Genomic DNA, 7,287 nt, shown 5'->3' with positions numbered 1-7,287 from the left:
CCGGTTGAGATGGGAATCGGAAAGCCACACGCGCGTGCGTGCGCGCCGAGCCGAGCCACGAGGGCAAGGCGTGCCGTGCGTTGCGTCTGCGTCTCTCTCTCGAGATCCTTTTGCAACGGCTCAGAATCCAACCCCGCGAGATTACCTCTATAACGGGCAGGCGATTGAATACTCATTGATCGCATCATTACTGCGGCAACGGGAGCGGATCCTTCTCCTGCGGGCAGGCGATTGAATACTCATTGATTGCATCGTTACTGCGGCAACGGGAGCGGATCCTTCTCCTGCGCTATTAGGACGACACAGAGAGATTGCATCGTTACTGCGGCAACGGGAGCGGATCCTTCTCCTGCGCTATTAGGACGACACAGAGACCCCCGATCAGATCTCTCACACATTCTTCCTATCGTTGTTCTTCCACTGTTGTGCCTGTGCTGCTTCTGTTCTCCCCGGTTCTGATCACTTGCGCGCACGAGTGATCGGAACAAGCAGGGCCTCCAAAACCACACATTTGCCTGAGATCTGCACCGGGTAGGCGGGTGATCAGGTTTTTAGGGAGTGCTTCTGCACGACTGCTCTCTCTTCCTCACCGTCGGTTCTGTTCGGTCTGCGTCGCGGTGATGTCTACTGGTGGCGGCGTCAACGGAGGTGCGCCAGGAGCAGGAGACGCACCGATCGACAACACCAACGGAGGCAATTCTGCCTCACAATCCAATAGAGGGGCTTTTACAAGGTATAACATCCTACTGCTACCTCTGTTTTTGTTACATCTGTTAGTCGCAATGTTATTGCGTTGTCTCAATGATGTTGATGCTTATTTTATCTTAAGCATGCTCCTGGTTATGTTTAATTTTATCACTAGATCACCACACATGGTTCATGTCATGTTTATTATCTTAATATTTTAGATTAAAATATACCGATATATGACTATATTTTCAACGCTTATGTCTTTTTTTTGCGAGGACTTATATGTCATTTTGGCTTTGTTACGAGTCAAACCACATTAAATTTAATCAAATTTAACGGGTGGAGTAGCAAATATGTTTAGCAAAAGTACATGTTTCGTAAAATTATTTTGGCCACGAGATCGAATGGTACGATTGAACCGTTGGAACTAGCTAGATTAATTTACATTTGAGATCAAGGTCCGACGTCACGTGATGATTTCATCCAAACAACTCCTTGAACAAGTGATATGACTAATGTATAGACAATAACTAGTCCGACATTATCAATTGCTGGCCCGGCCTGATTTCCATGCCAGCCGCAATTAACAAGTCCAACATTATCTGTCTGCTATTATTGCAGGCGGCAGGCCCGGCTTTTCTGCAGTTACTGCAATTAGCTCTTCTTTAGTTATCAACTTTTTCTTCAAATTTTTAACTTTTTATCACATTAAAATTTTCCTACACACAAACTTTTAATTTTTTCGTCACATCGTTCCAATTTCAATCAAACTTCCAATTTCAATGTTAACTAAACACACTCATGCATGAGTCCATAAAAAAAGTACTGAAAACGATATACAGCAAACTGTAGCAATAATACTGCTGTCCCATAAAATAAAATTTATATCAGCAATTAAAATTTGTCGTAAAATACTACAATTTCTTCTTCACGTATCTCCTATCCTCAACTAATCATAATTATTCACATTTAATTTCGTCCTTCTAACCCATCTCAATTAATCACAATCGATCATCCTTAATTTAATTCCGCTTCGTTTTCTAATATTCATGAGATTCTTTAAAATGCTTATATATTAACTTTTGCTAACAGATTAGTTGCCGGTCATGCCACATTAACTGGAAAATATGAAGGAAAATATGTAGTGCAAAGCTAAAACTACCATAGGATGTAAAAGTAATAGTTTTTATGTTATGAGTAAAAGATATACTCTGACGTGAACGAATCTGAGACACTCATATTAATCTCTCTAAACACGTAGGATCGGTGAGAAATTAGCCATGCCACGTGAGCCATATTTTTCAAAAAAAAAATCCTCATATTTTGTGAAATAACACACATGCCCAAATTCGCGTGTACTGTCCGATCTCAATGAGACAGGGATCCAGCTGTACGTGTGTCCCAGCGTGGCAGCTGTTCCTCAGCCGTAGGATCGGGGATACTAGAATGAGAGGCTCAGATTTTCTCTACCGATGCCTCGAAGAAAAAACCCTAGCGCTGCTCCTCCCTTGCCCTTGCGGCCCACGCCCGACGCGGCCTCTCCCTCGCGCAATCTAGCGGCGGATGCACCGTCTTCTTCTCGGTGCGCCGCCTCCGCCCCTCCTCCCCTCCTGGTGCGCGGCTCTCCCTCCCCTCCACGCTGTGCTTCCTTCCCTCCTCTAGTCTGTGCCTCTTCTTTCCCATAGTTGAGAATCAGCGAGTCATGGTGGAATCGACGCGACCTGAAGGTGTTGTCCTGCATCTCAGCCCTTGCCCCGGTATGGATTTGCTGCCGCCGCAAGTTGCCGGCATTGATGTATTACCGTTGTAGCCTGATGGCCTTGCGTTGGGTTGGGTTACTGTTCCTCCGTCATCATCGTCCAAAACACCATCGACGTCCAGGTAGGTTGCCTAATTTTCTCCTGTTCAATTTATCTTTGGCTAATTGGCTCCTGTTGGTTTTGCTGTCTTGGGGTAAGGAGAAGAAGAAATAATTGGGGTTACACCAGTAAATTTTTTTTCTTTATTAACAGATACCTTCTAGATGTTTGGTAAAATTCTTAGAAGCAAATCTAAATTTATTCTCAAAATACATCGTTCCTGCAACTTTGTTAATTATAATGTCCTATTTTTTTATTTCTGTTAACTTGTGCGTATATAACTTCTCACTAATAATGATATAATATTGAAGATGACACATCTATGTCATTTATCAGAGATGTACAGGTTAAAGATTTGCACATGGACTTAGCTTCATAATGAAATCCAACATTGGTACATGTATGTGCCAATTGTTTATGTAATCTTAACAAATTTGGTCTACAGGAAATATGCTTCGAAAAAAATCTTATTTTTTTTATTCTCGGTTACACTGATTCAAAAATGTAGATATGAAGTATATGGCATGGTAGCACATGGCAGTTGTGGTTTTCTTTCCCAAGATATATACTTCAGAATATACAAAGTTAGTTGGAGAGTACAAGTTTTAATGTTCTGCTTCGCTGCCCTTTTCCTTTAGATGTTAATGAGTGAATTCTGTAGTAATGTCACTATTCCTTCATTGTTTACCAGGGAGTAATATTTGGTGAACAAGTCGGCGAGTTTTCCTGCAGCCACCATGTGCTTTTAGCAATGGTATTTTCCTGCAGCCACCTTTATATGCTTCTGTTTGGAGGTATGGATATTTTCTTATTGTCTTCTCTGGATGATATATATGGTCTTAAGAATTCTTATCGGATTTTTTAGTTGTAGTTTCATGACAGCATATTATGTTTATGCTATGAGTAGGTTTTGCCTCAATTTCCTTCCCTATGCAACAAATCATATTTTATTTGTTAATTTGTTATGCTCTATATTTGTACATAGCGGAAATACATATGCATTGATGATATCCTTTTTCTACAATCTTATATTGGCAATAGTGCTGCATACATCATGAAAAATTATCTGTAGACCTAACGACTTGGTATATTACCACTAAATTTGGATTATGCAATTCATTTTCTAAGACAGACGAAAGGGTCGTTAGGACTAGACTGATGATTGTGCTGATTTTATGGTAATGATATGATTTCATGGTGTAAGTATTTTAGCCTCATATGTGGAGACTCCATTATTCTACGAATCATATTATAACGACTAAAATGGGTCAATGTTGGGTCTATAAGTCAAGACAAATCACAAATTATGTTGCACAACTAGCGAAAAAAATCTCTCCATTGAAGATCTCAATATTGGTAAGAAATTTACTAAACCACAATTACTAAATTTCTAAATCAGTTCAGACTCTATATATAACAAGCTAACAATTTAGATGAGACATGCCATATGTTCCAACAGGGACGCACTGGAATGTTATTTTTCTTCTGTACAAGCGTTATTCCTGTTTTTTCTCTTTCCAGCTCTGTTTGGTTTTGGAATTTTTTAATGACCCATCCTTCAGGATTGATTGTTTTCTTTGCAAATATACCTACAGAGTTTTCATTATAAGCTGACTTTAAGATATGATGTCATTATTATTTTTTGTTTAATTGATTAAATGTTTATGTTTGCCCCTTCTTGGAAGAAATAGATATTTCAATATGGTTTTTTTGACGAGTGTTTTCTCCTACCTGTCATATATACTCATCAGGTAGCAATATATGGATGACATCCAAACATGCGCTTAAACATGATTATGTAAGAGTTACCTTAGTATTCATAGTATTCAGTGGCAAGGAGGTACCACTTCATGTACTAAATTGTTGCAAGTACATTATGCGATGTGGTGTTGTTTTTATTGAGCTAAGCACTAAAATTTTCTTTGCGGTGCAGTGCTATATATGTGAAAAGATTCAATTAGTTTATGATGAAGATATCTATGAAAAAATATTGTAATTCTCTAATCACCTAATGATTGCCGTTGACATTGTTTCTTCTATAATCTATACCCCAACATTATGTAAGCACCATTGTCCTCTGATTGCTACTTTTCTGTAAATGTGCATGTTTGTACAGACAATTGTCTGAGCAAACAGATTATATTCGCATTTAAATATTGGTGATATATATTCAAAATGTGTATTCATATGTAGGTATGCTTCTCACATAATGCTTTTATATAATGTGTAGATATAATGCTTAAAAGTTGCAACTATATATATACGTTGTTGTTTTGATTATGATATCATGGCTTCAAACATTTATTCCCACGCACGCAGCGTAGCGCGTGACTCTTTCTAGTTCTTTTTATATTAGATAGTTTTCAGGTTTGCACTATCTAACAAATGACAAAGTATATTTTTTTATATGCGTTGATTATATGTTTTTTCTGTTGGTAGTGATATAAGGTTGGAGAGAGTATATATTAATTAGAATCCAATGTCAATTAGGCTTGTAAGGAATTTTAGATAGATATGGCATATCCTAGTACAATGAATCGACAGGTTAGGATATCTCACATCTATCCAAAATCACATGTATTATGGGACGGAGGGAGTATAACCTTACAAGGCTGCACTGTAGCACCATGATAGTAGTGTGGTTGTGTTTAGTTCAACACCACAATTGAAAATTTGGTTGAAATTGGAACGATGTGACGAAAAAATTGAAAGTTTGTGTGGGTAGAAAAGTTTTGATGTGATGAAAAAGTTAAAAGTTTAAAGAAAAATTTTGCAACTAAACACGGCCGTACTACCAAAGGAATTCCCGTCGCTGCAGCAGAGGATCACATCGGGAAACGCCGTCGCTGCCTTGCCGCCCATGTCGCAATGTTAGCATCAGGTAGACTAGTGTTGTCTGGTGCAGGTGGCAGGACGACCTCAATCAGATTGACAACGGGCTAAAAACGTCGCCATAGCCTCCTCCAAATTAGAAAAAGAAATTGAAAACGTCGCCGTAGCTAGCAAGCACTACCAGGCAACCTTTGGCCACGACGTACGAACTGCTAATGGAAATGACCAATAATTGCAGACTGCTGTTGCACGTCATAATGGCTCGCCCGGCAGGCCAACCCACGCCACCCCGCTTAGGCTGTGTTCTTGGGCGAGTGATGGGCACCAAACCTCTCGCATTGATGGATTCATGCACGATTAATTAAGTATTAATTAGAAAACTAAAAAATGGATTAGCATGGTTTTCTACAAGGCGGACTCTTAGATAAAAACATTGTGATTGTTAACGGTGTTAGGTAAAATATAAAGAGAAGATAGTGCTAGTAAAGTATTTTCTTGGAGAACTAGTTTAAGTGTCCGTGCGATACGACAGTGAAGAAAAATATGGTATTCAGTAAATAATCATGGTGGCTAGACCCTTCCAATAATCGCTGACTGTTGCTAGTCACGATTGAGATACCACAAGCATTATGTCCATTCGAACCATTTTCCTGTTATTATGCTTAGAATAAGGCAAATTTTGCTACAGAACATCGTGACTTTGTGGTTTTAGATGTAGGACACAGTAAAAGTTGATCTTTGGGGAATACCCTATCAAAATGTGGATATTTAATTTGCTGCTAGTCACCACGACCATTAAAATATTAATTTTCAGTTGAATAGTGAAGGGAAATACATGGAATGTCCGAAGTAACCCTGGCCCTACCGGTCAGATTGTTCTTCTTCGTCCCCTTTCATCACTCTTTCATAACTGCAGCGATATGGACACAGCAGGCGTGAACATGCATCATATCGGATGATCGAGGCGAGGGGCGCTGAGCGCGACTAGTACCGCTTGGCACAGTGCAGCGGCACGGCGCGGCCACCCGCTGGGTAGATCCGCGCGGTTGCGCGACGAGAACAACGGCAATTAATGAGGCAGAAGAGGAGGACGGACAGTATGGCGTACGTGGACGGCAACTGGGTTTTCTTCTCTGTTGATTTGAGGGGGCAACGTACGTGACGATGTGGCTAGCTCGGCAAGGTTAGGATTCAATCCGTTGCTAGGCCTTCTACCCTCGTGTTTTGCTTAGGCTTAAACAAGACTAGGAGAAAAATCTTTGTAGTTACAAAACCCTTTTCTTAATTTATTTTTGATGGATTTTTTTCAGGCTAAAGAAGACTCCTCTGTGTCTAGTGTCGACGCTGCACAAGAAAAGGGGAGGAAAGGGAGGAAAAAGAAAAATCTAACCGGTGAGGCCAGGGGTACTTTGGACCTTCCACGTATTTTCCTCCACTGTTCAGCTGAAAATAAATATTTTAATGGCCGTGGTGTCTAGCAGCCAATATCCACATTTTGCGACTGTATTTCTCTAAAGATCAACTTTTATCGTGTGCTACAGCTAAAACAACAAAGTCACGATGTTTTCTAGTAAGTTTGTCTTAGAATAATGTTTGTGCTGCCATATATGTCTGCAGCTCCTAGCCCTCTTCCAGTCGTCCGTATAGGGATATGACAAAGCTCCATAACAAAATATCAACTAAATAATCAATGCAGCAAATTAAACTGTGGAGGAGATTAATCATCACCTATAACCAAACATGTTAGATCAATTTGTTTCCATCATCTATACAAAAAATAGTACTACAAAATTTCAAATGTTGTCTTGCTGAATCCACACCTGCGCTAAAGGAACCTGTAGTGAATCCGATCCAAAGGAGCCATGCTTGTTCTGTACCAAATATGCTGAATTTTTGTTGTAATTCT

General features: G+C 39.9%; 2 long non-coding RNA genes across 3 annotated transcripts; both read left to right on the top strand.

The window, feature by feature from the left end:
- The first annotated feature begins 2,170 nt into the window (after positions 1 to 2,170).
- LOC107281341 (uncharacterized) lies at positions 2,171 to 4,556 on the top strand. Of its 2 annotated transcripts, XR_001546643.3 has the most exons (3): positions 2,171 to 2,571; positions 3,241 to 3,343; positions 4,301 to 4,556. It is a non-coding gene; the product is annotated as an uncharacterized lncRNA (long non-coding RNA). The 2 variants fall into 2 exon arrangements; XR_001546642.3 differs by having other exon boundaries at positions 3,241 to 4,556.
- Positions 4,557 to 5,553: 997 nt separating this feature from the next.
- On the top strand, positions 5,554 to 6,984 carry LOC136356794 (uncharacterized). Its single transcript, XR_010741787.1, has 2 exons — positions 5,554 to 6,564; positions 6,692 to 6,984. It is a non-coding gene; the product is annotated as an uncharacterized lncRNA (long non-coding RNA).
- The last annotated feature ends 303 nt before the right edge of the window (positions 6,985 to 7,287 follow it).

This window comes from Oryza sativa, chromosome 6 (assembly GCF_034140825.1).
Source record: "Oryza sativa Japonica Group chromosome 6, ASM3414082v1".
Taxonomy (NCBI): Eukaryota; Viridiplantae; Streptophyta; class Magnoliopsida; order Poales; family Poaceae; genus Oryza; species Oryza sativa.
This window is presented reverse-complemented; position numbering and strand designations above follow the sequence as displayed.